Source organism: Apteryx mantelli, chromosome 5 (assembly GCF_036417845.1).
Source record: "Apteryx mantelli isolate bAptMan1 chromosome 5, bAptMan1.hap1, whole genome shotgun sequence".
NCBI lineage: Eukaryota > Metazoa > Chordata > Aves > Apterygiformes > Apterygidae > Apteryx > Apteryx mantelli.
In genome coordinates, this window is record NC_089982.1 from 69,588,097 (window position 1) to 69,615,059 (window position 26,963).

The 26,963-nt window shown below is 36.7% G+C and overlaps 1 long non-coding RNA gene across 12 annotated transcripts in view; it reads right to left on the reverse strand.

The window, feature by feature from the left end:
• The window catches only part of LOC106498726 (uncharacterized), a 98,433-nt gene extending 77,749 nt beyond the window's left edge, over positions 1 to 20,684 (reverse strand). For 6 of the 12 annotated variants that reach the window (XR_010884460.1, XR_010884461.1, XR_010884462.1 and 3 more), the window contains exons 1-5: positions 20,455 to 20,684; positions 19,055 to 19,164; positions 13,566 to 13,690; positions 10,894 to 10,952; positions 7,141 to 7,209 (exon numbers count right to left, since the gene is read on the reverse strand). This is a non-coding gene — a long non-coding RNA (uncharacterized lncRNA). Of the gene's footprint in view, positions 1 to 7,140; positions 7,210 to 10,893; positions 10,953 to 13,565; positions 13,710 to 19,054; positions 19,165 to 20,454 lie in introns of all 12 variants that reach the window. The other 6 variants (XR_010884458.1, XR_001295030.2, XR_001295033.2 and 3 more) reach the window with 6 other exon arrangements.
• Between the last annotated feature and the right edge of the window lie 6,279 nt (positions 20,685 to 26,963).

A 26,963-nucleotide genomic window follows, 5' to 3' on the forward strand; every position in this document is an offset into this window, starting at 1 on the left:
ATTGCTTTTGGACTGGGTTGCTAGGGGCATAGCTAGGATTTGCATAATGCTGTTAGAGGCCTAAAGATGAAAGGAAGGCTAGATTGTGTCATTTATCTTTAAGTTCTGGCTAGCGGGTAGTGAGGATACGCTGCCCCAGGAGAAGCGCTGGAGAGCCTGTGCCTTGGGCAGGCCAGATCTTCCTGCCTGCATTGGTCCCCTGTGCGTAGGACACTGTGCGTTTGCACTCACCACTCCGATGGCACTGCGGGCTTTCTGCGCTTCGCAGCTCTGGCTCCCCTAGGTGAAGTGGGGTAGTCAGGGCTGAGAACTCGGCTTTTCTGGGAACTTTGTTCATCAATGGATGCAGAGGCGAACAGTTCCCAAGCTCCCCACACTGAAAGGAGCCCAGGATTCGCTATTGTGTGCTGCCCTTGCCCAGATTTACAAAGACGAAAAGGTTCTTACTTTCCCCTCTATCCCTCCTTGCCTGAGCAAAGAGGGTTCAGAGCCAGAACCCAAAATAAGATGGACAGTATGGGTGGTGAAAGCAATAGAGAAAAGCATTTCTTGTCATTCAGTTTTATCCTTATGCACTTTGATCCCAGATTATTTTTAAATAGCATAGAGTGAGGCATATGCAAGGATTTTCAACTTTATCCTGTTCTTTTAACCATTTCCTGTCAATTGCCATCTGCTAAAGCACTTTTCTTCTTCCATGGCATAAATACAAGAGGAAGGAAGCGAAGTTATGGTCATATTCTATTATATTTCAGTCTAATTCAGTATGAAACCAAGCCTTACAGGGCCAGACTCTTTCCAGTGGTGCCCAGTGAGAGGATGAGAGGCAGAGGAACAAACTGAAACACAGGAAGCTCCGTCTGAACATAAGGAAAAAATTTTTTACTGTGAGGGTGACTGAGCACTGGAACAGGTTGCCCAGAAAGGTTGTGGAGTCTCCATCCTTGGAGATATTCAGAAGTCATCGCTGTACAGAGTCCTGGGTAGCCTGCTCCAGGTGACCCTGTTTGAGCAAGGGGGTTGGACTGGGTGATCTCCAGAGGTCCCTTCCAACCTCAGCTGCTCTGTGATTCTGTGACCTGGCATACACTTCTGGAAGAAAAAAGTACTATTTGCTGTAGGCAAGGAGAAATTATCCCTTCCCAAAGGCAGAGCTAATGATCTGTGTCATCTGAACCAATAATGTTTGTGGCAAAGGCTCCCGATCCTCATCTGGTATGAACATCTAGCTATAACTCCATTAAGCCCAAGATTAAGAATGCCAAAGTTACCCACTCTTATATGAACTAACCACTAATGTTTAGCATAGAAATATTCATCCTGAATAAAGAGTTAGACATATGCAAAAGAATGAGGGATGCTGAGCTCCTGGATTAGGGGAAGAGACATTATTGGGCTGTGTGAGTGCCGCAGTGTATTTTCCCACCTTGAGGTTTACACAGTCATCACCACCATAACGTCATCAGTCATTAAATGAGTGGTGAATAAGGTGAATGCGAAACTTACTCATCAAATTCCACAGTGCTGGAACTGAACAGCCCTCAGTTAAACTAGCAGTTTGGCCTAAAACAGATGAAAGAAGGTACCTTCTCGTTCTGCCAGTGGTGAACTTCTGGAATTTTTTCCACTGCAGGCTGTGGAAGGAGTTCATATCAGCAGGATCAAACCAGATCAGACAGACTCCCCAACAACAAATAGAGAGACACTAAAGAAAATAACAGAAAGTGTCCTTTACAGTCCCTAATCCACCAGTTATGGGTGCCGGGGGAGGAAGGGAAGAGTGCACCACAGAGATCCGCCAGACTCATATGCTCTCCCCAGACAGAGTCTCCTACTGCTATGGTTGGGCACACAGTACTGAGCTGAACAGATCACTGCCAGTAGGGCATTTCTTATGTCCTTATACCCTTAGGTTATGCCTATGGGCAGCAACTAGTACTTAATATTGCCCTTGTTTTCATGCCTAAAAAGCCAAATAGGGCCTACTGGAGTTACATACTACACAAGTGCAAAATTCAGACAAGTCCTGTAAACCAAGGAGTTTACAATCTAAATCCTGGAACACTGGCCATAATCCAAACTATTCAGAGGAAATATTAAAACTTTGGAGTGTCTGGAGATGAACTGGAATTGCTGGCAGCCCTGTGAAGAAGAAAAGTGGGGATGGCAAAAATATTTTTGACAAATTGCACAAATCACAAATGGTGATCCAAATTCACCATCAAAAATTAAATTAGTTGGAAGAGGTGACCTGACTGTTAAGTAAGAGGAATAAAACTGGGATTGCTTAGGTAAGCTGTTTTGAAAACTATGATATTTTGAATTAAATTGCATAAATCAACAATATCCTTGGAGAATTATATTCGTAGATACTTCCTGTTGTTTTTTAAGAGCTTAGCTGACATGAATAAATAACTTTGCATTTCCCATTTACTAACTCCAGATTCAAAAGCTGAATAACAGATCACTAATACTTTTCCATTCAAGAATACAATGCAGTATAAAACTAATTTTATCTCAGAGTCTGAGAAATAAAAATAAGTCTGACCTAAAACCTGCTCATCATTATCTCATTCTCAAGGTCCTCTTTTCTTATCTGTCTTCAAATTTCACCCTCTGGACAAAATCATTCCAAGCTTTTGTGATGACAATAGGATTGATAAAAATGTTAAGCTAGTGTCAGGTGTCAAAACTCAAAAGTTCAGATTTAATTGAAGATTTCCAATTTAATTGAGCTTTGCCTCTTAAATTAAAGACTTGGAATCAGTTTTCCCAAAGGTAGTGGCATGACTCCCAAGATGCAGAAACCACGTAAGATATTTGAAAGAAGCAGTCATGAGGCAATCATTGCATAGTTTAATTTACAAAGGAAGTGACAAAAATGTTTAATTCAATGTCAAGTCTGAATTCAGCTATACTTTCGGAATAGACAGTGTCACGTCACTCTACTTCATTACGTTGTTTGAAGGACACCCTGGTTGCAGACTTCTGTTGAAAATTAGTGTGTCACACTAATTAACGTGTGATTTCTTCCATATAAAGAAAATCACAAGCCTGATGATACAAAGGTTAATAACATGAATACTGTAAAAGGTTGTGGAAAATATTTAGTGTCATCATCTTCCAAAAATGTGCAGAAGACACTGAAAATATCTATAGCTCTGAATGGATTGGATCATTATTATTGCTTCAGTCATATTTTTGTTATTAATGCACTAATAAAATGGTTTCTAACGCACCTATAAGCAAACAAAATCCAATTCCTAATGATACCTTTTACACATACTAATATAAGTGATATATACAGAGAAGAAATATTTTATAGAAGTGCGCTCTGGAAGTTAGTTAGGCTTAAAAAGCAGTGCTGCTTATCACATGATGACTATTGACCTGGATACAGACACTTAGAGTGACAAGCGGCTGTCTAGGGATATGGATGCCTCCCAGCCAAGGCACACAGAGCACATACCACATCAAGCAGCAGTAATGCAAGGGAAAGAAAAAGGAAGCCCTCTGGTTAATCTGTCGCTGACTGTTGTCATGTCCCATGCAAGTTACTCCCTTCTATCCAATTTTATTTTCTTCTCTGATTTCCATTCTTATGTGGGTGTACTGATGTTTACCCTTGGAATTTCTCAGGTCAGTGGGAGTTAATGCAATAGGGCATATCAGTGTAGTGAATGTAGTGAACCTGTGCCTAGGCATTTTTGATGGACCTTAGAAGCAAAGGGCCAGTATCATAGATCACACTGGAAGTTCGATGGGCTAACCGCCTCAGCCACAATATGGTATAAGTAAAGGAACTAAAGCTTTGAACTGATTCTTCATGACTATGTGCTTATATTAGGCATTATCTTAAACAACTGGCTATATCAGACCGGAATAATTTTAATAGACTTAGCTCTTGAGTCCGCAAACTCTATCTGAAACAAAGGTGAAGGTTTAAGAAGTTAAGCTAAGGGCTCAGACCAGCTAATTACTATCACACTTTATTGTTAGCTCAATACAGAACATGTGTTACAACCTTTATGCCACTTTCTCCACTTTCTCCTTTTTTGCACAGGTTCCTTCACTAGGTTATGCATCCATCCTTGCATACACCAAGTGGATTTCTGGTGTACCACTTGGTTAGTGAAAGCACTCATGTGCCAGAACATGATTAAAACAATAATGGCTGACTGACTGATGGATGATGTTTGCAGCAAAGAAGTCTTGGTAGAGAAGGCTTCCATGTGCCTATCAATCAGTATTTTTTTTTCTCACATCTTATAAATTTTAATTTTGACATGGGTAGCAGCTAAAATTGAACTAACTCTGAATTTAGAGAAAAATCTTTTTCTCCTTAAGATCCAACACTTTCATCTTTTCTGTTCATAAGTGATATTTTTAAGAAATATCACCAAAGCAATGTAAATGAAGACCACCACTTCAGCCAGAATCACTTTAAAAAATTAACTGACAAAATATAAATAGAAGCTAGATGGAATCCTCATGGAAAATATAAGTGTCATAAACATTGTGAAAATTTAGACTAGTGATATAGCCACTTCTAGAGGAAAGAAAATATATACAGATTTCATGTCTCATATTGTCATTCTGTTCTAAATGCATCCAATATTTTTGCTCCCAATCAAATATTTTTCTTACTTGGATCGATGTTTTTATTCTGCTTGCAAGGTATAAGAGAGTTAAGTAGCAACAACCCATGGTGCCAATGTTTTATGCCTGAAAATCTCATAGACATTTAGAAAACTTTAATATATCTTGTTCTTATAAAACTGATTACCTTGTAAAATACAGACAAGTATGCTGGAAACCAAGGAAACTGAGATAAACATAACCACATTAAAAAAAGAAAATCTGTTGGGTACTGTTGAGTACTGTCCATTATAACATGTCTAACAACTACATTTTTCAGCTCAAATGAAATTATAGTCAGTGTTCATCATCTAGCTTAAACTTTCCTAACTCTTGCTTTGAAGTGGTTTCAATTACATACTCTTAGGAAAAACAAGTTTTAAGAGCCCTCTTGTTATGTCTACTGTAAAAGAAAAGCAGATGGAAACTGAATGTTCAAAGATAATTGAATAGGAATATCTGTATATTGTATTTCTTGGGTTCATATTCATACCTCCTTTTTCTTAGAGTTTCTTAAGGTCTGATCACTGGATTTCAGTCACTAAGAACAGAATTCACCAGTGGTGTTGAAGGATGGTACAAACTCAAATCTTGCAGAGGGTTTGCACAAGGAGGTGGTGTCATGGAAATACCTATGCCTTCTGCATGCTATACAAGGGAGCTCTTCTTCGGGCCACTAGAGTTTGCAATGGGAACTGGGGCTGTGGTGCTATCCTTTATTCTGGAGGATGCTGTGCAATTTTCATAGAAGTGAACAAATGTGTCAGGTATTACACTGATCCTGCACTCTGTGGATAGTGGGTCCTGAGTTGCAGATCAAATTTGATCAAATGGAGCATAGATAAGAATAGCAGAACAGCTGAGTGAGGGGGGGGGGATATTGTGGGGGAGATAGAGATGCAGAGAGCAGAAGATTTGAAAATGAACTATAAGGTAGAGAGTAATGATAGGCAATTTGCAACCTAAAGTTCATTCGGGAGGAGAAGTAAAAATCTTTATAAAATCTCAGATAAGAGAATTATCTTTAAGCAGAGGAAGTGAGTTTATTCCAGATGTGTTTGACAGCATGAGAACAGAAGTGGAAGTAGTGTTTTTGGTAAGGAGCCAGTACTGGGGATTAGTCAGGTGGAGAGCTCTGAGAGGGGAGTGAGGAGCTGAGAGCACAAGGGTGGGAAGAATTGAAAATACAGGCTCTGGCATCAAGTAAAGGGAATGAAAACAAAGGGGGAAGGAAAGGAATTAGAGAAGCAGAGAAATCAAAGGGAGGTTTAAGAGCAAAGCCAGCTTCGGTAGAGATCACAAGGAAAGAATAAAACCAAGAAGGAAGTGTGAATAAGAACTACTAAGGGAGGGATACTGGTGGTTCGGGAGAGGAAATAGACTGGAGATAATTTGGGACTAGGTTTCAACCCCTGAAGATGAATCTCTCAGACTTTCCCGCGTTATGCCCAACAGAAATGGTTTTATGATCACTGTTGATCTGTACATATATGTAGTCAGTTCTGTCAGTCTGTCTGATCTGGGGTTTTTTTTCCTTCTTTTTTTTCTAATCTACCTTCTAAGACATTTATTGCTATAACAGACTCATTCTCTTGCATACATCCTTCATTGTTCCTAACTTTTAGCGTAGGGTCAGTAAGGTACATTGCATTGTTTGCATTTTTGCTATGACACCCTACTTCTATATGTGGATCCTTGAGAGGGATTTACAGGAGCAGCAAGTGCTCTGCCATGGAAGTGGTCTGTGATAATTATTTCTTAGAGCAAAGGGGTCTGACCTGGTCAATGATATGCATATGCAATTCATAAAAGTTCTCCTTAAAAAGACTGTGTGTCATTTTAGTACTTCTTTTAAAAAAGTTGTTTAAAATTAGGCAACTCATATACCTATATCCATATCTATATCTAAACAGACTAAAGGAATATTTTCTGTGTATGTGTGCACCAGCTTATATGCATGCACACATCATATATAGACTATAAACATAGGTAGAGTATGTTACACTTGAAGCATATCTAGACTCAAGGCTGTAATTGCTTTTCCACAGAGAAGTAAACTGTCTGGGCTCTAAGTGTACGCTACTCAGCAGAGGAATGGTAGTAATGTTGAAATGAAATTTTGATGTCAGAAGAAGGAATAATGTACCCTCATTAATACCTGGACACCTTGATAGAAAGATTAAAAACATTGGATACTGAATCCCAGGAGAGATGTAATTCTCAGTGTTCATTGGTTTAGACATTTTTGACATCGTCTGTGAGCCCTCTGGTGGCTTTGTTTTGTTTATTTCTCAGATGTTGGCAGGATTCTGCCATAGCAGCAACACACAAATGTACTTGGATATACATGCAATGGTGTGTAAGTGTAACTGTATATACTTAAATACATAAATGCATATATAACATATGTAAAAAAATATAGGATTTATGAATAGCAGAGAAGAGTAGTTTGGTAAATTGTGAGAGTGACTACCAGAGCAAGGAAATAAAGAAATCACCCACCGTCATGGTCTCAGTGTATATATGTAAGTGTCCCACTCACTCAAATATGACAGTACTAGCACTGTCCATCTGAAAGAGAGAATACGATCATACACTAACAACACTGTGCTAAGAAAACAAATCTGTCCATATTTCTAATGCAACAGCTGGACTCCTCCTTTTTCTCCCTAGTACAACAAATTTCTTAAGAAACAGTTACAGAAATCATGTCATTGTGTGCTTGTTTATAGTCATTAGGAGTTATTTAATTGAGTTGTATCACAAAGTATTTATTTAGAAAGATCTTTGCCTTTCTACATCACAGCCCCTATCTATAATGTAGTGCCACCTGTCAAGAACAAAGGAGGTCACTAATATGATCCCAAGGAACAAAGTGTAAAATTAATTCCCTCTCAGGTTCCAACTGCATTTGACAAATATAAAACCTTAAGAACAACATAAATTAAAAATATTTTAGAACTGCTTCACTTCGCAGGAGGTATCTGCCTAACCTAGTAAGAATAACAGTTTCCCGGTTTGAAATGAAACAGAGTTTCCATTATTTTTATAATTGCAAAACAGAAAATCAAAAATCGTTTACTATATTGAAGAAGTTTATATTATCGCCATGCTACAGACATCTAGATTTTCTAACCTTAAGGATAAGAAACAAAGAAGAATCTAATGAAATGGTATGTTGTACTGAAATTGGTCTCCAGTGAATGACAGTTAAGTTAATAAAACTCCACACTTACTACAGTAATTCATTATTAGATTGCCATTATCATCCCTTTCCCTCACTTGCCAGGTAAAATTTACGTTTTAGGTGTTACTCTTTGACAAGGATAATAATCAAGTTTCATTTTCAGCATATTCTTTATTGTTATAAGTGTTTGGGGATTTCTGTATTAAACTTAAATGTTGAACTGCAACAATTCAGCAATTACAATTGACAGTAGATATAGAAACTCTGGCATAAGGTAATTTTCATAATCCCTCTCTTTTGGATGTAGCTGAGTATCATTTATCTTTAGGAGAAGCTTTAAGTGGCAAGAGTTTTCAAATTCTTTCATATTTTCACCTCATTTAAAATAAACACATTCATTAAAAAACAAGTGACTCTAAAGAGTGTAACTAAGAAGTTGCATGTATTAGGGTTTTGGGGGGTTCCCATTGCCATAGTCTTTCATCTATGGCTAAGAGAATTTCATTTATAAAATCTTAAAGAAAATCTCATGCTTAAAAATTGATAAATTTGCTTGAATCTGATCATCCACTTCCTATTGTCAGTGCAGGTGTTTCATTTTCTGGCATGAAGGCTTGAAATGTTAGCGCTGTTCATTTCATTCAGCAAAATGAACATGTTTCACTATGTTTCATGTCAGCTTGAAGTCAGGAGTCGTGAGTAGCTAAGCTTCCCCCGAGAGCTCTAGGAAAGAACGACATCTCATGAGGACCCCTCTGAACTTCTGGACCGCATCATACTGTGGTGCAGCTGTGCTTTTTCCTTTTTTTTTTTTTTTTTTGGACTGGAAGGAAATAAATATCTCCCTTGGAATTACAGTGCTTTGGAGCTCCTGTTCTGTTCCAGGAGGGAATATTTTGCATCAACCCAGAACCAGAGGCAGTTGCTTTTCCCATCCTATTTCCCACCCATGCTCCTTAAGGCATACCATTGCTCTTGAGTATAGTGGATTGTAATTGTGAAGCTAGTCCAAACAGTTTTACTGTTATAATATGGAATACTGAAATCAGCATTCCTGGCTGCCATATTTAGTCTTGTCAATGTGCTGATAGGTGACTTTAGGAAATCATTAGTGGCTAATCTAAAGGTTTCAATGCATTTTGGACCAAGGTCTTTAATCTCTGGGCATTAATCAATGTATCTACAAAATCAGTTTAATAGTACCTGGATTATCTCCCAGAAAGGGCTGTGATGCTCAAATCACTGTTCTTTCAGAGCACTGAAACCTTTGTTAGTCAAGTATTAACCAGAAATGTAAAATGTGACTATGACCACGACAACTTGCATAGGATACATCTGTGTCAAGCAATAAAGTTAGAAGAGGCCTAGAACCGTAGTGATAGGTATGACCTTTGGATTTGAACTTTAGACAGATGATTTCACTGAGCTCATGTCTCCACCACTCTTTGTGCAGAGATAATTCCGTCTGCTTTAGTTATTAAAAAAACACCTATCTTCTCAGCCTTACCTCATGCAACCTAAATGTTTGAGTTAAAAATATGTTTAAACTTAAGACCTATACTGAAATGATTGAGCAATTTTTCATTGAAATACTATCCAAATAACTGGTGTATTGTATCTGACTTGCTCACAAGTGATTTAGAGTTATTTTGGAATACCATTTGCGAAATAAATAGACATGGGCTTAATTTAGTAAAGCAGTCATTTGTCTTCCACAGCTCCAAATTGGAAATCAAAATACAATAAAATGTAAAATGGTTATTAAATCCAGATGGATTTTCAAATGAAAGCAAGACCTATGTTAATGACAGCCTTTAAAGGGCACTGTCAACTTAAGAACCTACTGAAAATGTTTTACTTCCTTTTGTTGCAAGTAACCGTTATGTTTACTTTAACTTAAAAGGTATAAAGAAAATTAGCTATATCTTTTTATTTCATTTTCTGTTTTTTAAATTTCTTAATAAACATTTTGACTGTTTCTTCATTATAGTAACTTAACAGAATTTTATTTTATTTTCCTAATTTCAAATTCTACATATCCAGATCCTATGTGACTTACATAAGCACATTAATATATGTACAGAAGTGCCTAATCTGATGTAGGTCTGCAGTTATTTTTTCTAAAGGTGAAAATATCTTATAGAAGTTGATATTTCAAATTTTACCAAACAACTTCATTTCCCTCTGTACCTAAAAAGCTGTAGTGATGTTCTTCACAACAACCTTAAAGGATTAATATTGCAAGTATTAATGCCTTTGTGGGATATTTGAGATACTTTAATCCACCATTAAGTTTACCCAAAAATGATCTCTAATAACTTGTTTTTAAGAGATAACATCATTAGGTTTATTTATTGTGATATTCATATTGAGCTGTACGCTGCTTAAGAGTCAGAAGACTACACTTAACGTTTAGCTCTGATATGACACCACATTTATATTCTCTAAAATGAAAGGACAGCGCAAGAAATCAGAGTGAGTGACATGGCTGGGCATGCACCATATAAACACCTCTTGAATATAGCTTTATCTGTGTGCATTGCATTCTAAATGGATGTGTTTGTGTCTAGAACAGGCCAGTATAAAATTGTCATGACTTCCAGAAGTAAGTCCTTGAGAGCAAAGGATTTAACACTATTGGAGATCAGGTGACCTTCACACACAGAGAAACCACCCAAACCTTCCTTTGGATATTTTAACACAGAACCCTCTAGGATCCTCCTAAGTTACAGCATTGCATGTTTGTCTTTTCAAAAACTGTAGAGGTTTATAACATTATCACAAACAGATGGCAACAAATCAGTCGCATCATATCAGTCCTTCATGTTCATTTGTTGTGATAGTGCTTCAGTAAAGAAGCAACAACTGGCACTTGCTAGCAAATGATATATATTATCCTCAGATGAAATTTCAGAAGCCAAGAAAGAGAGACATATAAAAATCAGGCCAATCGAACATTCCCCCTGCCGTGTCACTCGTCAAAATTCCTTCTTTCTTTGTGTAAGGATTTATACTGCAAGCAGCAGAGGAACAGATTAGTTACCCTGAACATCCACTTTGGTTCCTACCTTGTCTAGCTGAGGAAGTGTTTGAGCCACATGTGGTAGACCACATCCTTTCTCTTATGCTAGTGGGATGACAAAGAAGCACATCTGGATTCAAAATTTCATTTTCACCCTCAACATTTTTGTATTAATGCACTGTCATACTTAATATAAATTGGAAAACACTTAGTCCCAAAGCACTTGATTTTCTGGAAGAAGAAAAAGCATGACATTGTGAAGTCCATAAACAGCAGGAGGTATAATTCATAGTAAAGCTATATAATATGTTCCATATACATTGCAGCTGTTGATAGATTTTATTACATTTCAGTTAAGAGCCTTATTACATTTGCAGGCAAGATTTATTATATTTGGTTGTATTACTTCTAAAGTTGAGGATATTTTCACATTTGTAGCTTGCTTATTTCATCTATGATCACTGAGTTTACATCATAACCTTGTTATAACTCTAGGTTATGAATAATGTCACCTGTTGTTATGATGCTTGCAGTCAGTTTTCATTACAACTGTTCCTAATACTTCACAATATTTTGCAGGTGCTGGATATTACATTGTGGTTTTTAAAAACATATTTTGAAGTCAACAGAACATAATAGTGTAATATCTGAAGTATAGGTTCCTGGAAGAGAGAACTGAGGAAGCTGGTTAAGAGAATGAAAACAGAGGTGTGGGATTCCCGCATACTCACATGCAGATTACTTAGTTACATGTTTTATAAACTGGAAAGTACTTCTAATTTCAGAGATTTTAGATGTAATAATTTAACATACGGAATAATATCCTATTCTAAAAATAAGCACCACCTTCTTTTCCCAATCTTTGTCTATTCCTAGAAGTCAAAAGTTCACCCAAACCTCAATGTCCCATGGCATAAGTGTGGTTAAGTTGTGCTGATTTGTTTGGAACATCGCACCAAAGTTACTAGTGTTGCAGCTGCCTTTGACGCCCATCTTTCCTTATCAGGTCCCACCACTTTGGTTCAATAACATCTAATGTCTTCTGGTGCTGTGCTGTTCTGAAATTCTTGCTTTCATCCTATATCACATCTCTCTTCCCCTCTAAAATTCACGAATTTTAACAGAGAAAATAGTTCATAAACAAAGTTATAAATTATGTTATCATGATGAGTTAAAACATTGAACTAGCTGCCTTAAACCTAACTTCTGATTAATCTAGCTAATTTTCAAAACTCTACTTGACAGAATTAGAATGTATTTGCATGTTGCATTATACAAGAAAGTTCCAAGGATCCAAGCCCCTTTCTTCTGGCTACTCATACGTATGATAAGACAAATTTACCCTTTATAATTTCATCTATTCTAAGTGGAACCATGCTTGCCACAAATGCATGACAGGACAGAGTCTGATCATTAGAAAGTGTTCTTATAAGCACTTTTCATAGGAATCTAGGAGAAAACTTCCCACATGAGTTTAAGTCTTGTCCTACATAGCACAGAAAAGCAGAAGAGTTGCTGTGTGTCAGATTGGTAAAACTGTACAATTCAAAGAATGAATTCCAATTCCAGGGGATTGCTGGTACAGTTATGATTATCTCTCTGTATTCTTAGTCCCACTTAGTGTCCTTAACTTAAGTTAGATGAGAACAGTGTTTGTATGTCTATTTATTTGTTATAGACAAATAGATATATAAGACAATCATCACGTGTCTAAACCTCAACTGAGGAGAACAAAGGACTGAAAGTCAAATTTAAAAAAATATATAGCTTTCTATTTTCTTATCTCATTTGTAATCTAAATACTGTTAAAAGTCTGGCCACTTTCTTTGTAGAAGACTTGGTTTGGAGGAAGCCATATCAAAGAAATGAGGAGTCAGTGCTAACATTTAAAGATACAGTAGGACTCGCAAATACAAAGCCCATTCAGAAAGGAAACAGAGAGAAGCAGAGTGATAGGGAAGCTGTGATTCAGGAAATCAGATTTGGAACTGTGAAATGACATTGATCCAAATGCTGAAGAACCCTTTGAGAAATGAGGAAACTGAGGAAGGAAATTACATAGTGGTGTTTTATTATTTTATTTAGATTCTGTTTATTTCCTGTGCTATGTAAGGAAAAAAAACAATTTAGTTGCCATTTTTGAAATATGAATATTACATGCTGCATCTAGCACAGACCTTTTGATAGATTTACTGGAAATTAAAATGTCCCTGCCCTGGCTTTAAGGTGAGAGTCTGTACCCAAAAATATGATGAAGAGGTCAGAAAAGAGAAAGTACATAGGCCTAGGAAAGCTTAAAAGCTCTTGGATCTAATGGGGTATGACCCACACAAAAGCCTGGCATGCATCTGTCCAGAAATGACAGTTTAACAAGTACCATAATAAATATGTTTTCAATATATTGCCCCCTTAAATGTAAAGCACTGGTGTACCAATCTGCCAAAAAAAAAAGAGATGAGCCAATTAAAGTCAACCCCTATGAAATGAGTACATTTGCACTTGCTATTTTTCACTCATGGACATTTTTTTCTTTTTTTTCTTTTTTCTTTTTTTGTTTTCCTTACATAAAATCAAAATAATCCTGATTGAGAGCACAAGTTACATTTCTTGTACTTAGAAAAACATGATTCACCAAGCACCAGTGAGTAGAAGCTCTTCAACATGTTACAAGCAAAGCAGCTTTCCAGATCAGGCCCTTTGCTGGTTAATTTCACTCACCTAATTAGTGATGCTTCTTGAAAGAATCCCTCTTTTTTGTCCTTTTGTATTGATGGTTTAGGTTGGAACAGGCTTATGTTTTCCAGTTACATGTTCTCCAACAAGCGTAACAACAGAATTTACATCTGAAAAGTTCACAAAGCACTGTGTTGTAGAGTGAATTAATCAGTGACCTTTCACTACTAGAAGTGTGCACGTCCTGATAATGTAGCTGAAAGCCCTTCTGGAGGCAGGAGGAGGAAAATAAAGAACATTATAAATTAAAGGAGATTGGGACTGGGAGTCTCATTTTCTGTCTTCTGAGTTCAGAGACGACTATTTCTCACCTTAAAGACCAGACTTAGCAGGCAATTATTCACCATGTCCAACATATTTAAATGACATAATTGGCAACATTTGTTCAAAGGACTGAAGAAGCTGCAATGATAAAAGACTTTCTTGCATGACTAGTGTTTGGTCATTCTAGGTCAGGGTTCAGGTGGCACGACAGAGAGTCTGGCACCCACACTGTGAATAAATATAACCTATTTCAGCTCGGGTGTCTGGTCTTTGAAGAAGAGGTTCTCCTCTATCATTCTCAGTACTTTGTGTGCATGACTACACAATGATACATATATATCTATATACACAATGTGTATGATTGTACAATTAAAGTACAGCCACATATTTACAAACAATGAGGTGAATAACTGAGTTTTACTTATAAGAATGAAAGATTGCAAGAGTTTAGTTATAAGAATGCAAGAATGCAAGATTAAATTATTTTACCTGTCTCAGCTGTAGTGAGACAATTACTTTCCAAGTCATTGCAACAAACGCAAAGATCACTTTTCACAGAATTCAAGAATACCCAACAAAATCTACTGCTAGAATCTTTCTATGTTCACCTTCACATAATGTCTGAGCAAATATTAAAAGTAGATCTTTCTCTATCTGTAGGGCCCCTGTACAATGACATTATCATTTAATCCATAAGGGATGTATGTGCAAGCCATATTAGCCTTCCTCAGGTTTATATCATGTTGGCAATTCTTACCAATCCTACAAATGTACAAAGGTTCTTCTCTTGTATCACATCCCACTAATGATTTCCTAGCCCATTCTCCACTTTAGTTTCTAACAGCAGTATTCCCAAAAAAATTAAGTGTCTTGTTTAAGAGTTTGAGTTCAGAAACCAGACACCCTTCAGAAGTAAGCGGAATATCAGAGGTCAGCTCAAAGCCTAAATTAATAGTTAATTTGTATTTCATATTGTGTTTTATTTATTTCAGTTGTTCCAGTCTTCAAAAACATACAGCTTATCTTGTATGATACACAGATTCTGTTCTGTAGTGATTCCCAACAAAGTGTCACAACATATTTTAGCAGAATTATCATGCTCTTTCTGCCTAGGTAATTACTGAAACTAATTATTAGTATTAGTCCCAAAAATGATTTTTACTTGCTTTAAATCTCTAGTACACTATTCAGTTAACTATGAATCTCTGGTGTAGCACCATATCAAATGTTCCATGAAAGTCCAGATAGCTTAGTTCTATTACATTTCTTTTGTCTAGAACATCACTTTTCTTATCCCAGAAAGTTTTTTTTTTCTGGTAAAATCTGTCCTTTCCTTTCTATTTCATATGCCCTTTCTTCTTTCTTTGTTCTTTTCTTATACATATGGCCAAAGAACCACTTAATAATAGTTTTAATTTAAGTTAGACCTTTGCAAGGGCTCAGATTGAACTCTTGCATTTTTTCGCTTTACCCCCAAACCTCTAAAACATACATTTCTTTGTTGATCAGCCTTTTCTTTCACATTCTTTGCAGCCTTTCAGCTTATTATCAACATCATTTCTAAGAGTATTATTCATGCAAGTAGGTTTGCATCTCATACTTTCTTTTTTTTTCCCTTTCTTTGGAATCCAGATTTGAGAAAGCTTTTACACCTTCACATTATAAAAATCGCCAAGTCTTTCACTCAATTTTTGCCCCAATGCCTCAGATGAACTGACTTCACTGATTTTCTTACTGTATCAAATTTATTCCTAAGAAACTGTGAAGCACCATTTAAGGCCTACTTTTGACTTTCCGTTTGATTTCAGCTGAAACAACTTTGGATTGTTCAGTCCAAATCTGGTGGGGGAGATGGCTATTTACAAATAATTCTATAATTTTCCTCAGAATTTATATAAATCATCAATGTTTGCTAGTTTGCCAGCTCTTTAATGATGAATGTGTCAGCAATTGCCCCTAGGAATAACTAGGAACTATCATCATTCCCACCATTTTTCACCAACCCATATCCAGGAACTTTAGGAATATTACAAGTGACACTATATGAGAGACATTGAATCTCTTCAATAACATTGTTACTAACTAGATCCAAACCCTGACAGTCCATAGCAGATTTGCAACAGTACTCTAGCGGATATTTAATACTAAGATTAAGTGTTTCCCTGTAGACAGCAATCTTCAAGGGAACTAGAATTTGCTGATCTTTACAATTTCTTTAACTGCTGAGCTCTCTCAGTAATTTTAGGATCAAGGCTATGCTACCATAAAGAAACTCCAATTTTCTTGTGCTTCTAACAGTCAATTCACATAACACTTTTTCCTTTGAATTTTTGTCTGAGACTGTTTATCTTAGTCATATATCTAAAGATCCTCAGCAATGTAATTGCTAGAGAGCAACGTCTTTTTCTTTGTGAAGTCCAGTCACCCCATATAGTTTTCCTCCTCTTAGCATGAACACTTTTCACCTCACAGATCATTAGACTTAGAGCAGAAATAATTTAACTAATCATTATCAACTCTATCCATTCTTAATGATCCATGGAAAGTTACTGAGCTCAGCTCCATGGCTGACTGACCTACTCATGAAAAGGGTCAGCCACAATGAAGAAGCGATTTTCATCCTCTAAGTGGATCAGGGCTCTGATGATCCTCAAGGGAAGGAGCAGACAAGTTACTCTCCTCATGTCTATTTAGGTTCACTTTAAAACCAGTGCTTCCACTTCAGTCTTCTGTTTTCAGTACATAACTCTTAGTTTTCCTAAAGAATCTTCCTGTAGGTTGAAATTTTCCTAATCATTCTCCATCTGAAGACATTTATGAAGAGTTTAAGCTTATTGCACTTAGTGCATAGAATCATTATTTAATTGGGGATGCCTGCATGAAGTTCTAAGTGCCAAAGTGTTACAGATAAGCTGAAAAATATTCTACTGACTCAGCCACTCAGTCAGAGGCTTCGGATCTCTAGAAGTAATGTAATATAAAACTGATGAAAAAAACTCAGGTTAGGATCCCTGTCTAAATAAGACTGATTCCGTTCCTGTTCCAAAAATGTCCACCAGTTTTAAGATCAATACTGAATACCACATTTTTATGGAGATTTCTTCTCAGTTACTGTTTAAAAAAGGTTCTGCTGGTAATCTTTCTACTTTTGGTAGGAACTAATTGGTTTCACTTTTCTCCAGTCACAGTTTTTCATCAATAGGCTCAGCAGAGAAAATAGCAAATTTAGTATTCAAAATCAAGCACATTATTTTGCCCACTAATCACAATATATTCTGGAAAGACTGTGGCAAGGTGGTTTTGGGATGATTGGAAGGCTTAATGCTTCCCTGTTATTTTAAGGTAGCTTTCTCCTCTCTCTTAACATCAACAGATGAAAGCATGTGTTGATACTTCAGCATTATGGGCTTCTGTCAATTTACCTGCTCTATCTACTTCAGTGAAATAGTATTATTCTAAATTGTCTCTTTTTTTATCACCAAGGGATCATGAAAAGATAGTTTCATGCAACTGCTTACCTACACAGAATGCTTTCTCAAGCTATATGTATGTGAGTTTTGGAGGAGATAGGAGACAAGATGGGCTGCAATTCAGTATGACAATAATTTATTAATTTTAAGATGAATATAGGCAGATACTAACTTAATTCACCATCAACTCTTTGGTATGGATCCCCACATAACCTTCAGGTTTATATAGCAACAGTAGTTTTGTTTCCTCCTTATAGTCAATCCCTGTAATGAATTAAGCACAGGTTTCTACTTAACTGCCTCCATAAATAGCAAAGGATAAACTTAAACAATAAAACTCTTTCATTAGAAATATGAAGATGGAAATGTAAGACAAAGCTTTGTTAAAGTGCTTATAAGCCTTTAAAACTTTGAAAAGCTCCATGCACTTGCAACTGAACTAATATCCTAGCAGCTTCTGGGAAAAAGAGGGAAAAATATATATACAAAGTGTGTGTGTCTGAGTGTGTGTGTGTGTGTGTATTACATATATACATCTAGGCCAGTTATTTCCGTATTCTCTTACCTCAGACCATAAAAATTTTGAGGAAATTTTTTGCAAAATTCATAAAAAAATCTCATTTATCTTTACTTGGAGTAAAAATACTTTATAGTATTTTGGTAATCTGAAAAAAATAGGAAAGATGTACAATTAAACTTGCTGATATGACTCGGCCTAAAAATCAAAAAAATAAATCTAAGATTGTTTGACAAAAGTATTCAACACATGACACTATCAGAGCAAAACATACTCAAAATGAATCAAGAAATCTGATGTTTTGACCTTCTCACATCACAGAATTACAGTCAACACTTGTTATATATAAGATGTTTTGTTTTTGACAAAAAAAACAATATTTTCTTTTGAATACTTTTCAACAACTCTGTTTCTGCTTCCAGCCGAGATAAAGCAGTAGGGAAGACAGCTGTGTCTGAAAACTAGCTACATTCTGCAGCTTTTTCAGGGCTGAACCTGTGGAATCAGTCTTGCTGTCTGTGAACAAGAACTGTAACTTCGTATGGTATAAAACTATTATAATCAGTCAGACCAATGCTTCTTTTAACAAGTGGAACTGTAGAACCAGTTCCTTGACAAGTATCAAATGATATGGGTCCACTGATTCAATACAACTATTTTGATTTACATGGACAGCCTAGCTCATACCATTTATAACCAGTTTACTTTGCAATAAACCCCTTGAAACATAATAAAATGCATTTGTTTCCCCCTAAGAGCATATATTCTCTGAAACCAATTACACTTTAGTATAAATGTAATTGCTTTGTAAGAAATTCAGGCCACTGTACCTTCAAACCAATGCTTATGTAGCTCTATCAAAGCTGGATACCACCAGTTGACTTTTTGGTCATATATTGCTCCTCAGAGCTATGCATCACTGAGGTATAGTCTTTCAATACAAAAAAAAAATTGGACAGTCTACAGGAAAAGAAAATGAAGTGGGGATAAACTAAGGTATTAGAGATGAAAAGGGAAACAAACCCAGGTATTTCTGATTGATTTAATGTCTTCTGTTATATTTTTAAACTTTTGTCTATCATGTATACAAGAAGAAGATATAGAAACAAGTAGCTGCAAATATTCACTAGTTCCTTCATTCATCCTGATTTCCAGATGTTTCCACCACCGTCATTTCTACTCACATCTATGCATGAAGGACAGCATTTGAGATAGAAGAGTACCTTGGTGGGAAAAGTGTTCATGATGTCTTAGTTGTCTTGATTCATCTTTCAGATACAGAGAGCCTAGGACCGTTGCTCAAGCATCTGTAGTAGGTGACACTGAGATTCCCCTACAGAGTAACAAGACACTGATTCACCGGACTTGACAGGAGATAGTTGGATCAGCCAGATACACCATACCTTCTTTACCCCCACGAACACAGCTGTCCCTGCCAGGCAGTCCTCAATAAGAATGAAAACTAGAAGTGTGTAATGTCAGATCTGATGCAATGCAAATTTGTTCATTGCGAAGATGAAGTTGGCTCATACTAGACACCTGAGAAACTGTCTGAGCGGGGATCAGATCTTGCAGCTGATTTTGCAGGTAAGCAAACATCTTCCCCATGGTGGATTAGAATGGTAACTTTTTTCTCCTAAACCACACTTTCCTAGTGAAAAAGGTTTTACCCTAGCAGAAGCTGCCCTATGCTACATCTCACTAATTCACCCTCTAGAAAACAGCAACATACTACATGGGTGCAAAGTATGACACGCTTCAACTCTCTCAACCCCAGAACACATGTTCTGAATAAAGTGTTTGTCATTGGGAACAGCCCATTTATGAGCCTGTTTGCTTCTCATACCTCTTCTATTTAAGATAAGTGTTCACATCATGAATGCTTTAAATTCTCTGAACATAGAGGTGTTACAATAAGAGGAGAATAAGAAGGTATAATTATAGGATGAAAAATAACAGGGTTAACTCAGAACTAAATCCCAAATCAAAGGAACAGAACAATTTTAGCTAAAATTTAAAGCTGTAACTCAGTCACTAGGTATAAAAAAGAGAGTTTTAAACATATGTGGTTAAAAGAGAGATTTTAAGAAAAAGAAGTACTAAACTAAAGGAAACTGAGCAGCTATCCAAAAAAGAAAATGAATAATATAACCAAAAACATTTGTTAAGATAAATTAATGAATTCCAAGCTTTGTAAACTTGTAGAGGAATGTTGAATTATATTCAAAATTGTTTCACAAGGAACCAACTATTTTGTCAGAAGATTGCAGTGATATTATCCTCCTTCTTAGTATGAGAGGCTAGTTTAGAGAGAGGATTAATAAACTGAACTAAAGAGAGTATTTAGCAAGATGCAAAGAGAGAAACTCAGCATTGTTTATACAAACAATGAAAATGAAAGTGATAAAAAGGAAATTTAAAATGTAGATAAGAGTTCTAAATAGTTTGTTGTTAAAAGCGTTCCCCCAAATATGCTTACAATTCTGAAATGTTTTAGAAATTCAATAGTTTGTAAAAATAAAAATAAATAAGCCTATGTTTCAGGAAAAAATGTATTTTTCTTAAATAAAAAACTTAAGAATTTTCAAGCATTAGCTTAAAATATACAAACCTCATGACTTACCAGATGCTTTATGATCAATAAATATGTGTAATCTAAATCATTTAGGATTCCAAGTTCTGTTTTCAATACTCTCACATGCCTAAAAGTCACATTTCCAAATGTGATTTTAGCTGCTGAAAGATGTGGATAGCTACAGAGTGCACCCTCAGCAAGTTTGCCGACGATACAGAACTGGGAGGAGTGGCCGATAAACCAGAGGGCTGTGCTGCCATTCAGAGAGATCTGGACAGGCTGGAGAGGTGGGCGGAGAGGAACCTCATGAAGTTCAACAAAGGCAAGTGCAGGGTCCTGCACCTAGGGAGGAATAACCCCATGCACCAGTACAGGCTGGGGGTTGACTTGCTGGAAAGCAGCTCTGCGGAGAAGGACCTGGGAGTGCTGGTGGACACCAAGTTAAGCATGAGGCAGCAGTGTGCCCTTGTGGCCAAGAAGGCCAATGGTATCCTGGGGTGCATCAGGAAGAGTGTTGCCAGCAGGTCGAGGGAGGTGATTCTCCCCCTCTACTCAGCCCTGGTGAGGCCACATCTGGAGTACTGCGTCCAGTTCTGGGCTCCCCAGTACAAGAGGGATGTGGCACTACTGGAGCAAGTCCAGCGAAGGGCTGCAAAGACGATTAGGGGACTGGAGTATCTCTCTTATGAGGAAAGACTGAGAGAGCTGGGCCTGTTCAGCCTGGAAAAGAGAAGGCTGAGAGGAGATCTTATCAATGTGTACAAGTATCTGAAGGGAGGGTGTGGAGAGGATGGAGCCAGACTCTTTTCAGTGGTGCCGAGCGACAGGACGCGAGGCAACGGGCACAAACTGAAACACAGGTAGTTCCATCTGAACATGAGGAAAAACTTCTTCACTGTGAGGGTAACAGAGCACTGGAACAGGTTGCCCAGAGAGGCTGTGGAGTCTCCTTCTCTGGAGATATTCAAAATCTGCCTGGATGCGATCCTGTGCAAAGTGTTCTAGGTGACCCTGCTTGAGGAGGGGGGTTGGACTAGATGATCTCCAGGGGTCCCTTCCAACCTCAGCGATTCTGTGATTCTGTGATTATCTAGCAGGAATGTCAAAAGCATTTAGTCAGGTTAGACAACCAAAGTCTATCAATTTTAACAGATTTATGTCTCTTTGAAAATATCTAAAGATGTGTATTTTGATCATTCAGTGTCCATACAACTATTAAAAATCTGTCTCCGCAGTCCTTTTAGATTATGATTTACCTGCCTTTGAAAAAATATGCTCTTAGAGTAAGCTCTAGGCACATATCTGTGGGGGACAAAAAGACCATAGACATTTATGTTGAAATGCAGGTTTGCTGTTTGATTTTTCTGAGTCTTTCATCATATAAAATTTTATTTCAAGAAAGAATAACGAATATGTTTACTTATTTAAATAAGCATTTCTTAAGTTTGTATTAACAATGGATTTTGAGACAGCTAGAGTGTTCTTTTTTTTGCAGTGTCCATGTTTGGTACAGCTAACATTTCTCAGCCATAAAAGGCTAAAATTGGAGTACTGTAGGTACGCTCTTCATGGTGAGCAGAGCAGGCACATTCTGTTTTAGATGGCAGGTAGGATTTCAGACTCCTAAGGACTAGTAAGCTTCATTTTGACATACTGCAACCACTGCACCTACATTATTATGTAAATGAAAACATTTCAAACAGACTCAGAAAGGCATGGTAAGGACTGTCATGTTCAGAGAAGCAATGTCATTGCTAACCTCTAAGGTCATGGTAAATAAGATCTATTATTGAAGTGTCAGATAACACTGTGTTGATAAGTAGATTAGGCAAGGTATTACTTTATTATTATATGAACAGACATCAGTCTTATCTAAATAACTTTTACATGAATTATGTCTTCCTCTATTTTTCTGATGTATTATTTCTTGAAATAGGTCAAAAATACTAGAAAGAAAAAGAGAGACAGATTCACTCTTGTTGCATGAACTAATAAAAACACTTTAATCAATCTCTCCTTTTGTGTAGGACATTATCTCAAAATTAATTGTTAATATCTCAGTGCAACAGAATGCAACAGAAAAGTATTGTATATTTATTGAGTTTAATCTAGAATTAAATTACCATTACATAAAAATATAAAATCCTGCTATAAATTATAAATATTTTACTCCCTTATTCTACAGTACCAGCTGAAAGCTAAAATTTGTCCTTGAAAAACTAAGATAGTATATTTTATGTGGTAAATGTTCAGAGCAGTATGTTAGAAATTAGTTGTCTGGCTTCTGGTAGCAATACAAGAACTTGCCCTCCTAATTCACAATAAATCATCCTGCAATAGTCCATCCATTTATAGTAACAGCTAGATGTGTAATACCCTTGGAATTGTATCTCACTATCAATTATTTTTGCTAAGTGTTATGACTTACGTATTTCACCCAAACTTAGAGTAGGATAAAGCATGCTGCATGAGCACTTTCTTCTGATGCTTCTGTGCCTAAGAGGTATTTGCCACTTACATAAAGCCACCTAATGACAACAACCAAATAGATAAGTCTTGCCAGGGAAGCAACAAAGAATACAAAAAATTTCATATGTACCAAAGCATATACGAAAAACACAGCTTGACAGTGTAAGTGCTTGATTCTACATCCACTGAAATCCTAGATACTGTTTCCTCTGATGTAAGTGGATTTTGGACCATACTCAAGAGAGGCTATACCTGTCACTAGAACAGATGAGAAGAAAGGCTAAGAGTGAGTGAATTTAATCAGAATTCTGGTAAATTTATACTAATTAAAGTTTGCTATGGCAGCAGTAACAACCACTGAAGTTGTCTTAGATGCAGTGACAACCAGAGGGGCAGTGGCAGTACTTTTATATTTTCTATTCTCAGAAACAAGGAAAACAACAGCTTTTCCTGTGGACCATTGCTTTGTCTAGATCTGTATTCTGTCTCTGGTGCTGGTTTGTGTCAGGGGACTTGGAGGAATGTACAGTAAATCCAGCAACAGGTACTTATAGAACACTATAGTCACAAGAAATACATTATTCTCTTTTCCTACCATTTGTTAGTATGAAACAGGCTAACTTCTTGACGGAAAAGGGGAAACAACAGTATGGCATTTAAGAGGGTTCACTGTGGACATAGAGACCGATGAGACTGAGCATTGTTCCATCAACCCGCCGAGAGCGCTCGCAAACTACCCATCCAGATGTAAGAGGGTACCTGGTCACTTTGAGTGGCCAGTTAAGAGGAGCCACACATGATACTAGTCACATTGCGATTACTAGTCAACTTGTGATCATTTTAGGATGCCCTAACTACCTTCTCTTGATTAGTCAACTAGGCTCGAGTAGATCTTTGCTTTATTTCCCTGCTGCAGAAGTATAGAATTGTGCTTTTTCAAATTCATATCTACATCTTCACCTCATTTATACACTTTGTAATTTTCCTTGCTTATACTTTCTTCTATATTTTTAATCTAATTTCAAATGAATCCTGGTTTAAGAATCATGTCTTTCTATCTCCCCTTGCCTGATTTACCTGAAAAGAAACATTTCTCTTCCTGTGTGCCTCTACCTCTAAAGTTTTATAAAGGTCCATGATACATATAGAAAGATGAATACGTAGAACAAAAGTTCTTACAGAATACCTCCTTTTCCATTTTAGTGAAGACTGAACTTCAGAAAACCTAAGCTGAAATATAAGAAGTTTAACTTGCAATTTATTCCTATGTTTGACCTAGGGCTGGGAAGAAGAAACTGTTACATATTTAAGCATCTTTTCCATACTCATGTTCAGATCAGGGGCCTCACAGTTACTTGTACTTACAATTTAGGTCCTGGAGCCTTTTATGGGTCCTGCACAGTAGGAAATAATCAGAATACAATATACCCCACCCCACCACATCTACAACATGTTCCCATTTTCTCTGGTCACTCTGGGGAGCAAAAATTTTCCAAATAAAAAACATTTGTCAAGTCTATCCTCCCATTCAGCCAGGAAGTACCTTTGTGCAGTGAGCATCCAATGGGTATCTTTCTCATTTTATAAAGGCTCCTTCTATTCCCAGTACAGCACCAAATTAGTACAAATAATCAAGATTCACACCCACACAGTTCTAAAGTTTTCCTATTTAAAAAAAAAAAAGAAATGGGTTTGACTTTACTAGCTGTAAAAATTTGTATGTATTCCATGACTCATTTCCTGGGGAGGTGAAAGAAGAACACTTGGAAAAAATACTGTAATACCTAACACAGATATTTAGCTCAGTTTCTACTGTGATTTTCTGTGATGGTTAAGTTTTTTCTGCATAGGATGAGTATCTTATTTCTAAATAGGTGAAGGTCCTAGGTTTATACACTAAACTTCCTTAGAGTTCTGATATAACATACAATCTGTTTCCTACAAAGAAAGGGCCTTTGCTCTTTGGTCACTGGGAAGTGTATGCTGCTACTTCCTGAGCTGAGTGCAAGGAAAAGTCCTTCTTTGAAACTTAGGTTCTGGCTTTGGTCACAGTTGTACCTTTTGACCCATCCATCAATCAATCGTAAGGAAATCACAATTCACACAGAAGCATCAGTTTTGCAAAATCAGACCAGGTAAAAAGTAACTGCATTATGAAGGACAGAGTGTATCTAATAATTTTTTGCTTGCTTAAAAAATTGCTTAAATATTATAAAAGTCACTGCCTTATTTCTAGTCCTCATTTCAGTGGTTATAGATGAAAGCAAAATGCAACCACATAAATTAGACTAACAACCTAATTGTACTATCCAGATATAAGATGCTTTTTGCAATATCTAAAGTTAAATCAAATGTATTGATTGAGATAATAACTTATTAGGGTGAGATTTCTGCAAATACACTCCTGACTACTATACTGGGAACATTAATCCCAAAACACAAAACTTCATTTAAAAAAAATAAAGTTCTTGCAATTTATGATGACTACTTTATTAATAATCAAATTAAGGTTAGTGATAGGTCAAAGGCCTGCTTATGTTTCATTTAATATGAGCTTTTTTGCACCCTTTCATATCTATTGCCTTGCTAATTCATAATCAGAAAGACCTGGTCAAGGCAGGAGTCAGAACAGATTCAAATAAAAGTCATTCAGGTGATTCCAAGACAATAAGAATCTATTCAGGACAGGCTAGCAAAAATTCCCCATCATAGGGAAGCTCCCTGACAGCATCAAGATAGTGGAGGTAGCTTCTAAATTAGACCCAGCTCCCCAGTGGTAGGGAGAAGGAGAACAATATAGTAGCTTCTAATCTGCTCTTACATGGTGGGACAAAGACCGAGGTATCTTCAGGTCTGGAACCAAGCACGCCTGCAGTGCTGCAGAGAATCTAATTCACTTATTGACTGGCAAAAGACTTGTTAAATTCTGTTATTCTTTATTATAGACATGAAATGTAGAAATGTATTGGGTTTACCTGTATAAACTTAGTTAATTGCCTGTTTTCGATCACTGATGAAAACCATCCACAAGCAGAATGACAAAAAAGTTTAAGGAAGCAAATGGTAATATAGAAATATTTGTCTAGTGTCTTATACCAAAGGATAGAGCTATGTATCTGAATTGGTTTCTCTCTTTAATCCTTGCTTGCAAATAGTGTTGACGCCTCTGGGTTCCTACAAGTCACATCCATCAAACATATATATAATCCCTTGAGCAATTGATTAAAAAAATAACCAGTTTCTCAGAATTTGATATTGCAGAGTCTAAGAAAATGGAAACAGAAAACCAGATGAGACAAATTACAGAAGAAAAAATTGGCTCACAATAAACAGATTTTTTAAAAAAATTAGAAGCTCTTTTCTGCTTTTCAAAAATATAGTCATGCTTTAATGCAAAATGTAGTAATGCAAAATGCAAATAATATACAGAATAATGAACTAAAATAATAATAAATATGAGAAATAATGCACATCATTACCATAAAGTATTTTTGTTCTGAATCTGTAAAGTATAAGGTTTACTTATTTCAAAATGCAATTCCCTACAAAGAAAGCCTGTGGATGAAACATGAGCATAGTAGACGACAATAATAAAACCTCCTCTGCGGTCTTTGCTTCCATGAATGGAGGTCTTATTTCGCTGAAAAAAGCCTACCTTGCAAAGCTGCACAGGAACTTGAGTGAAGGCATACAAGTAGTTGTTCTGATCTGGGGCCTTGCCTTTTTCATGTGATCTGACTGATGTGTGAAGGTCATGAGAATGCTCCATGCATTCAGAGAAATTATTTACTACAGTTTCATTATCACTATACACAGCCAAAATTTCAGTCATGTGAAGTCTCTTTACTGAGAGAGTTAAGATAGAGCACACTGTAATTTTAGCAAAATTTATTCTTAGGAAAAAGAAAAGTAAACCAATGCTTATCATCATAACTCCTCTCAATTAATGAAGCCTGTCTGGAATCAAATTTCATTTTGTGAGCTATTGGTCTTAAATGCTCAGAACATACATTTCAGCCCTCAAGGGTCCTTTCCAAAGAGTCAAAGTATGAATTTAGTCAAGCCTTTCAAAGTTTTCAGATCAAGGT